Consider the following 8,284-nt stretch of genomic DNA (forward strand, 5'->3'; position numbering starts at 1 on the left):
CTTCCCTCCTACTTTCCCACTCCACCAGTCTCCCTCTCCTTCACTCCCACTCTCCCACTCTCACTGTTCTCTCTCTCCTTTCCTCCCACACCCCGGTCTCTCATTCTATCCTACTCTCCCACTCCCCATGGTCTCTCTCCCCTCTCCCGCTCTCCCATTCTCTCCAGTCTCTCTCTCCCGCTCTCTCATTCTCTCCGGTCTCTCTCTACCACTCTCCCATTCTCTCCGGTCTCTCTCTCCTTCTATCCCGCTCTCCCACTCCCCCCAGTCTCTCTCCCACTCTTCCATTCTCCCAGGTCTCTCTCTCCTTCTCTCCTGCTCTGCCATTCTCTCCGGTCTCTCTCTCCTTCTCTCCCACTCTCCCATTCTCCCCGGTCTCTCTCTCTCCTTCTCTCCTGCTCTCCCGTTCTCTCCAGTCTCTCTTTCTCCTTCTCTTCCACTCTCCCACTTCCCAGTTAGGGGAGGCGATGGAGTAGTGGTATTGTCGCTAGACTAGTAGTCCAGAGACCCAGGGTAATGCTCTGGGGGCCTGGGTTTGAACGGTGGTGGGTTCAGATGGTGGAATTTGAATTCAGTAAAAATCTGGAATTAGAAGTCTTACGATAACCATGAAACCATTGTTGACTGTTGTGAAAACCCATCTGGTTCACTAATGCCCCTTTAGGGAGGTCATCCTTACCTGATCTGGCCTACATGTGACCCCAGACCCACAGCAATGTGGTTGACTCCTAAATGCCCTCTGAAATGGCCGAGCTGGCACTCAGTTGTATCAAAACCGCTACAAAGTCTCGAAAAAGGAACGAAACAGGATGGGCCATCTGGCATTGACATAGGCACCGGAAACGACAGCAGCAATCTCAGCCCCGTCGACCCTAAGTCCTCCTTACCAACACCTGGAGGAGCCATTTAAATACTGTGGCTACAAGAGCAGGTCAAAGGCTAGGAATCCTGCGACGAGTAACTCACCTCCTGACTCCCCAAAGCATGTCCACCATCTACAAGGCACAAGTCAGGAGTGTGATGGAATAATCCCCGCTTGCCTGGATGAGTGCAGCTCCCTCAACACTCAAGGAGCTGGAGACCATCCAGGACAAAGCAGCCCCGCTTGATTGGCACCACATCCACAAACATTCACTCCCTCCACCACTGACGCACAGTAGCAGCAGTGTGTACCATCTACAAGGTACACAGCAGGAATTCACCAAGACTCCTTTGACAGCACCTTCCAAACCCACGACCACTACCATCTAGAAGTTCAAGGGCAGCAGATAGATGGGAACACCACCACTTGGAAGTTCCCCTCCAAGTCACTCACCATCCTGACTTGGAAATATATCGGCCATTCCTTCAGTGTCGCTGGGTGAAAATTCTGGAACCCCCTCCCTAACAGCACTTTGGGTGTACCTACACCACGTGAACTGCAGCAGTTCAAGAAGGCAGCTCACCACCACCTTCTCAAGGGCAATTAGGGATGGACAATAAATGCTGGTCCAGCCAGCGAAGCCTAAATCCCATGAATGATTTTTTAAAAAAGTCTCTCTCTCCTTCTCTCCTGCTCTCTCATTCCCCAAGGTCTCTCTTTCTCCTACTCTCCCACTCCCCCGGTCTCCCTCTCTGTCTCTCCCGCTCTATGATTTCCCCTGGTCCCCCTCTCCTTCTCTCCCTCTCCCAATACCCCCGTCTCCTGCTCTGTCTCTCCCTTTCCCTTTCTTTCATCTCCCTTTCTCGCTCTCTCTCTCTCCCTCCTTTTCCTCTAATCTGTTCTTCCTCCCTACCTCAACCTCTCTCTTCACACCCCCGCCCCGCCCCCCCCCACCCCCCCCAACCCCCTCTCTCCCTTCGCTCTCTTCCACCCCCGCCTTTAGGAGATTGAAGGTTTGAATCCCAACTCTGTTTCTTTCTCTCCCAATCTCCCATTTCTCCCAGTCTCTCTCCATCTCTCCCGCTCCCCTGGTCTCCCAGTCCTTCTCTCCCTCTCCCTGTTTATACAGAGGAGAGAGTGTCAGGATGAAATCCAGTGTGTTAGTAGAGAGGAGAGAGGGTCAGGGTGGAATCCAGTGGGTTATAGTAGGAGAGAGGGTCGGGGTGGAATCCAGTCGGTTATATGGAGGAGAGAGGGTCAGGATGGGATCCAGTGATTTTTTACAGAGGAGAGAGGGTCAGGGTGGAACCCAATAGTTTTTCCAGAAGAGAAAGGGTCAGGATGAGATCCAGTTGTTTTTACAGAGGAGAGAGGGTCAGGGTGGAATCCAGTGGGTTATACAGGGGAGATAGGGTCGGATGGAATCCAGTGGTTTATTCTTTCCTTCCCTCATATTTTTTCCTCCCACCCTCCCTTCCTTCCTTCCTCCCGTCCAACCAATTTCCCCAATTTATTCCTTCCATCCCTCCATTGTTCCTTCCCTTCCATTCTCCCTCGTTCCTCCCTCACGCATTTCCTCTCTCACCTGCTTTTAACCTCGGAAGAGAGAGGAGGGTACCCGAGGGTTGGCCTGAGGGACAGGATTGGCTGGTTGTTATCCGGTAAGATTGGCCCATGTGGTTTACATTGGGATTGGAGGTCCACTCAGCAGGAAGAGAGGAGAGGATTGGTCAGTCTTCAAAGAGATAAGTAGAGGGGACGAGGTGGATTTATGAAGGGAACGAATCGAGAGAGAGAGAGAGGGGAGGGGGCAGAGCAGACTGGTGGGTTTTTGTCCCTGAGCATAATCCTACCTCTGCAGATCATTATCTATTGAGTAATTTAATTCTGTGTGTAGACCAGTCGACATACAATGAATGAGTTAACAATGGTTTGGGTACCGCAATTGTGCAGTTCATATCATGGCTGTTGATAGATTTCATATAATTATCTTCTCAAGGTATTTTGAACACACATCCCTCATGTGAACTGATTAATGCTTATAAATGGTCTGTGCACAATGCTTGACACACAAGAGGTTTTATTCAATTAATAAATGTCTTGATGAGGCAGTTTTAATGGAATCGGATTAGCTACAGTTGAACATCCAGAGACGACACCTTCGCCGACCATAATCCTGTTGGACAAAGCCAAGTAGATTGAATTAAGAGGCACCGTTTAAGCAGTGTTTACGTGAACACTTTAGAGAACTATTGTTCGCATTTTGGACCTGCCCATGTCCCAAAGCCTTTTACAACAAATGACAGAAGTACCAAAGGCGGGTTCCAAATTGAGCACAACAAGATCCCGCCAACTTCAAGGCGGTTAATGACTAGATCATCTGATTTAACCCTCCTTGCATCCGTCAATCCTGCCCTCTTGAGCATCCCCCGATTCCCATCACTCCACCACTGACGGCCGTGCCTTCAGCTGCCTGGGGCCCTAAGCTCTGGAATTCCCTCCATAAACCTCTCCGACTCTCTCTCTCTCTCCTCCTTTAAGATACCCCTTAAAAACTGACCTCTTTGACCGAATTATTGGCCACAATATCTCCTTATGTGGCTCGGTGTCAAATGTAATAATGCTCCTATGAAGCACCTTGGGACGCTTTGCCATGCTAAAGGCGCTAGATAAATATAAGTTGTTGTTGCCGCTATTGCTTCCTTTTTACCCTTGGTGCCTGGATCGCCGGTATTGTTGCACCATTTTCCCACTTGGTTGGAGTTAAATTTTTTGCCTTCTTTCCTCTGCAGGCTACTGAGGAGGTTGGAGTTCAGAGGTCGCGGCCAATGGCTGCTCCAAAAATGGCCGCCCTGAATGACTCGCAGATGAGGGAGCTGGGGCCCTGGAGCAACTCGGCTGGTGAGCAGTGGAGGCATCGCTGCAATTACTACGTGGCATTGCTCAGCATCCTGATCATCGTGGTGGTGTTTGGCAATGTGTTGATGTGCATGGCAGTGTCCAGGGAGAGGGCACTGTAGACCACCACCAACTACCTCATCGTCAGCCTGGCTGTGGCAGACCTACTGGTGGCCACGCTGGTGATGCCCTGGGTTGTCTATCTGGAGGTTAAACCGTTAGTTCGGTCCCGCTTATCGAAAGGCGGGAGGGACCCGAAGGGCGTTGGGCCTTGCAGCTACCGACATCACTCCTCAGCGACCCCACCTCCCGCCAAAGAGCTCCTAAGTCCTTTTCCCACTTCCCTTCCTGGAGACAGTCACTTGCGCATCAGTCACGGCCAGAACAAGGTCTCTCTTCTGGTCATCCATTTAGATACCAGGCGATTGGTGAACAGCACAAGACTGAACTTGACCGTATAGAAACGTAGGCCAGGATTTTATGGCCCCTCCTGCCCGGCGGGATATTACGGTCCCGCCGAACTAAATGGAGATTTAAATGGCTCGCCGCGTCCGCTGGGGGAGAGACACGCCGCGGTGGGGGCCATAAAATCCTGGCTATAGAAAATAGGAGCAGGAGTAGGTCATTCGGCCCTTCGAGTCTATTCCGCCATTCAATATGATCATTGCTGATCCTCTATCTCAACGTCACACTCCCATACTCTCCCCATACCCCTTGATGCCTTTGGAGTCTAGAAATCCATCTATTTCCTTCTTAAATATACTCAGTGACTTCTCTGTGGTAGAGAATTCCACAGGTTCACCACCCTCTGAGTGAAGAAGTTTCTCCTCATCTCAGCCCTAAATGGCCTACCCCATTTCCTGAGACTATGACCCCTTGTTCTAGACCACCCCAGCAGCCAGAGGAAACATCATCCCTGTATGCAGGCTGTCCAGCCCTGTCAGAATTTTATACGTTTCAATGAGATCCCCTCTCATTCTTCTAAACTCCAGTGAATGCAGGCCTAGTCAGCCCAATCTCTCCTCATATGACAATCCTGCCACCCCAGGAATCAGCCTAGTGAACCTTCACTGCACTTCCTCTATGGCAATTATACCCTTTCCTAGGAAATAAGACCAAAACTGCGCACAATAGGGACAGGAGCAGGCCATTCAGTCCATCGAGCCTGTTTCACCATTCGATTGGGTCATCATTGGAATGGTCCAGCACAGAAGGAGACCATTTGGCCCATCAAATGGAGAGACAGTGGCATAATAGCAATGTCACTGGACTAGTAATCTGAAGGCCCAGTCTAACACTCTGGAGACATGGGTTCAAATCCCTACAAGGCAGCTGGTAGAATTTAAATTCAATTAATAAATCAGGAACTGAAAGCCAGTCTCAGTAATGGTGACCATGAAACTATCATCAGTTGTCGTAAAAACCCATTTGGTTCACTAATGCCCTTTAGGGAAGGAAATCTGCCATCCTTACCCAGTCTGGCCTACATGTCACTCCAGGCCCACAGCAATGTGGTTGACTTTTAATTGCCCTCTGAAATGGCCGAGCAAGCCACTCAGTTCAGGGGCAATTAGGGATGGGCAACAAATGCTGGACTTGCCAGGGACGCCCACATCCCATGAAAAAGATAAGAAGAAAATTGAGTCTGCTGCAGCTTTTTGAAATATCAATCCAATTATTCCCACTCTCCCCCAGCCCCCCACTGCTTATTCCCCCGTCGCCCTGAAAATTTCTCCCCTTCCAGTATTTATCCGATTCCTCCCTTTTGAAAGTTCCTATTGAATCTGCTTCCACCGCCCTTTCAGGCAGCGCCTTCCAGATCACAACAACTCGCTGTGTGATTAAAAGTCGCTCTTCCTCACCTCGCCCCCTGCTGGTGACGCTCACTTGCACCGAAGGCTTATCCGCCTTAGCAAAAGCCGTTCCCACATTGTCGCGGCCATCCCTCGGCCGCTGAACGATCGTCATGGATGGGGGTTAGTATTGCAGCCGTCGGGCACGCTTCTGAGTGTTGTGATCCTCCAAAGAGCGAATCTCGCGATCCCATCTCTCAATCGCTTTCATTACCAATTCAAATAAAGAAAAAGCAAACCATGAGATCAGCCGGCGCAATGAAGCTATTCAGTGCACAAATGATAAAATATTTATTCATTATCATCCAACTGCTAGATAATTAATTCTGTATAATGTCTCCGCTGGATATCTAATCGCACTATTCTCACACAATTAAATCTGGAGCAAAATTAGTTTTATGGGAAATGAGAATTACTGTAATATTATTTGCTGCAGTGCTTGTCAAACTAATTTATACTTCGTACTATCTAGATTGCCCACAAGCGTTTAATCTCTTGGAACATTCTTCATCTTGAAATTACCCGAATTACTATTTTCGCCTTTTATATTCTTTTCAATGGAGATGTAATATCTCTATGGACCTCAGTGACTTTTAGGGGGAAGAAAGTAAATGAGAATTTATGGTAAGGGAGAATTCATTATAAGGGAATGAATTACTTAAATTAGAATCTATAGGCAGGCCAGCATAAATCAGTAAATCAACAATTAAACAGTTAAACCAAATGAACCTTTTAAACTCTCAAACTTTGTACACCAGCAAGTTTGCAATCTCCAGCAAGGTCCTGGGAGTTAGACTGGAGTCAGAGGATGGCAAGAACATATATTAAGTGTGCTCTTCAACAGATAGGGGAAGGACAGATGGTCCCAGCTTAGATAGGAAGGCAGGTCTCTGCCTGGGTGACAGTAGGGTCAGATGATGCATGTAGCTTTGTACCAGAGACTTGTCTGTTTAATGTAAACCTATATGTTGACAAGATCGGAATCTGGAGGATGTTCTTGTATGTGACAAATAATGTATAAATATGGTGAACACTTGTAGCTTAGCAAAGTACTGTCTCAAGCTGTATTGAGATGGTACCCTCCTTGCAATTGCTCGAATAAATGCTCGTAACCTGTACCTGAGTCTCCTGTGGTCCGTTCATCAAAGACACCACATCAGTGACAAATGCATAAAACGACCCAAGTCTTAAGATAATGTTCTCCAAGTTTGATTAATGTAGGTGCAGAATAAGTGTTAGTTTCTCAACAGAAGATTGTTAAGATGATGTTAGAACACATATTCAAATGATTAATATCAACACATTCTCTTGGCATATTCATGTTTAGAATATGAAAATGTCTAGGCTTTTTCTCTGGCATGAGTTAATAATTTATGTATTATTTAATGAACATGTCAGTGAGTGCAAATCTGTCAACAGCAAAACAGCAGCAGAAAGTTTATAATTTCAACAACAACTTATGATTCTACAGCACCTTCAATTTAATGAAGTGTCTCCAAGGTGCCTCACAGGAGTGATTATCAAACAATATTTGACCTCGAGCCACATCAGGAGATATGAGGGACCGATGACCAAAAGCTCATTCACAGAGTGAGGTTTTAAGGAACGTCTTAAAGCCAGAGAGAGAGAGAGATAGAAAGAAAGAGAGAGATAGGGGCTGGAGGAGTTTCCAGAGATAGGGAGGGTTGTAGGGACTGGAGTGAGTTACAGAGATGGGGATGATTGTAGGGACTGGAGGAGGTTATAGAGATAGGGAAGGTTGTAGGGACTGGAGGAGGTTAAAGAGATGGGGATTATTGTAGGAACTGGAGGAGGTTACATAGATAGGGAGGGTTATGGGGACTGGAGGGGGGTTACAGAGATGGGGATGGTTGTAGGGACTAGAGGAGGTTACAGAGATAGAGAGGGTTGTAGGGACTGGAGGAGGTTACAGAGATAGGGATGGGGCACAAGGAAAGATTTGAAAACAGGGATGAGAATTCTAAAATTGAGTTTGGATGAGCTTAAGTTTCCATAAACATATTCCTTGGAGCCATTCTTCCCGTTAATTCTGATGAGCTTATTTGGGGGAGACAATTGAAAGTGGGTGGGGTAGGATCGGTTGGTGGCCCTTGGGCTCTGCTCCCTGCAGCCCCCCCCCCCACCCCCCCCCCCCCCCCCCCCCCCCCGCCCCTCCCTCTCATCGCCTGCAAAAGTGGTCTACTAACGGAAGTATTTTAGAAGCACTGCTCTTAGGTGTCTTGTGCTCAAAGGCAGTAGAAGAACAAAATACTGAGGGCGCTGGAAATCCGAAATAAGAACAGAAAATGCTGGAAACAACCAGCATCTGTGGAGAGAGAAACAGAATTAATGTAAAAGCAAAAACCTGCGGATGCTGGAAATCCAAAACAAAAATAAAATAAAAAATACCTGGAAAAATTCAGCAGGTCTGACAGCATCTGCGGAGAGGAAAAGACTTAACGTTTCAGGTCAGAACCAAAGGGCAAGGCACTGTAGGAATGCAGATCTTTTATCTGGATTTAAGGCTGGATATAGAGCTCCAGTCAGTGAACAGACGTCCGGATGGCTGGAGGTGTTCTGTGATCTTGTGGAAGGGTTTGTTTGAAGGGATGCTACCCTGGTTGTGAACTGTTGCTGATGCTGTTTGTACTTTGCTCTGGTTAAAGGTGGT

This window comes from Cetorhinus maximus, chromosome 23 (genome assembly GCF_964194155.1).
Source record: "Cetorhinus maximus chromosome 23, sCetMax3.hap1.1, whole genome shotgun sequence".
In the NCBI taxonomy this organism is placed as follows: domain Eukaryota; kingdom Metazoa; phylum Chordata; class Chondrichthyes; order Lamniformes; family Cetorhinidae; genus Cetorhinus; species Cetorhinus maximus.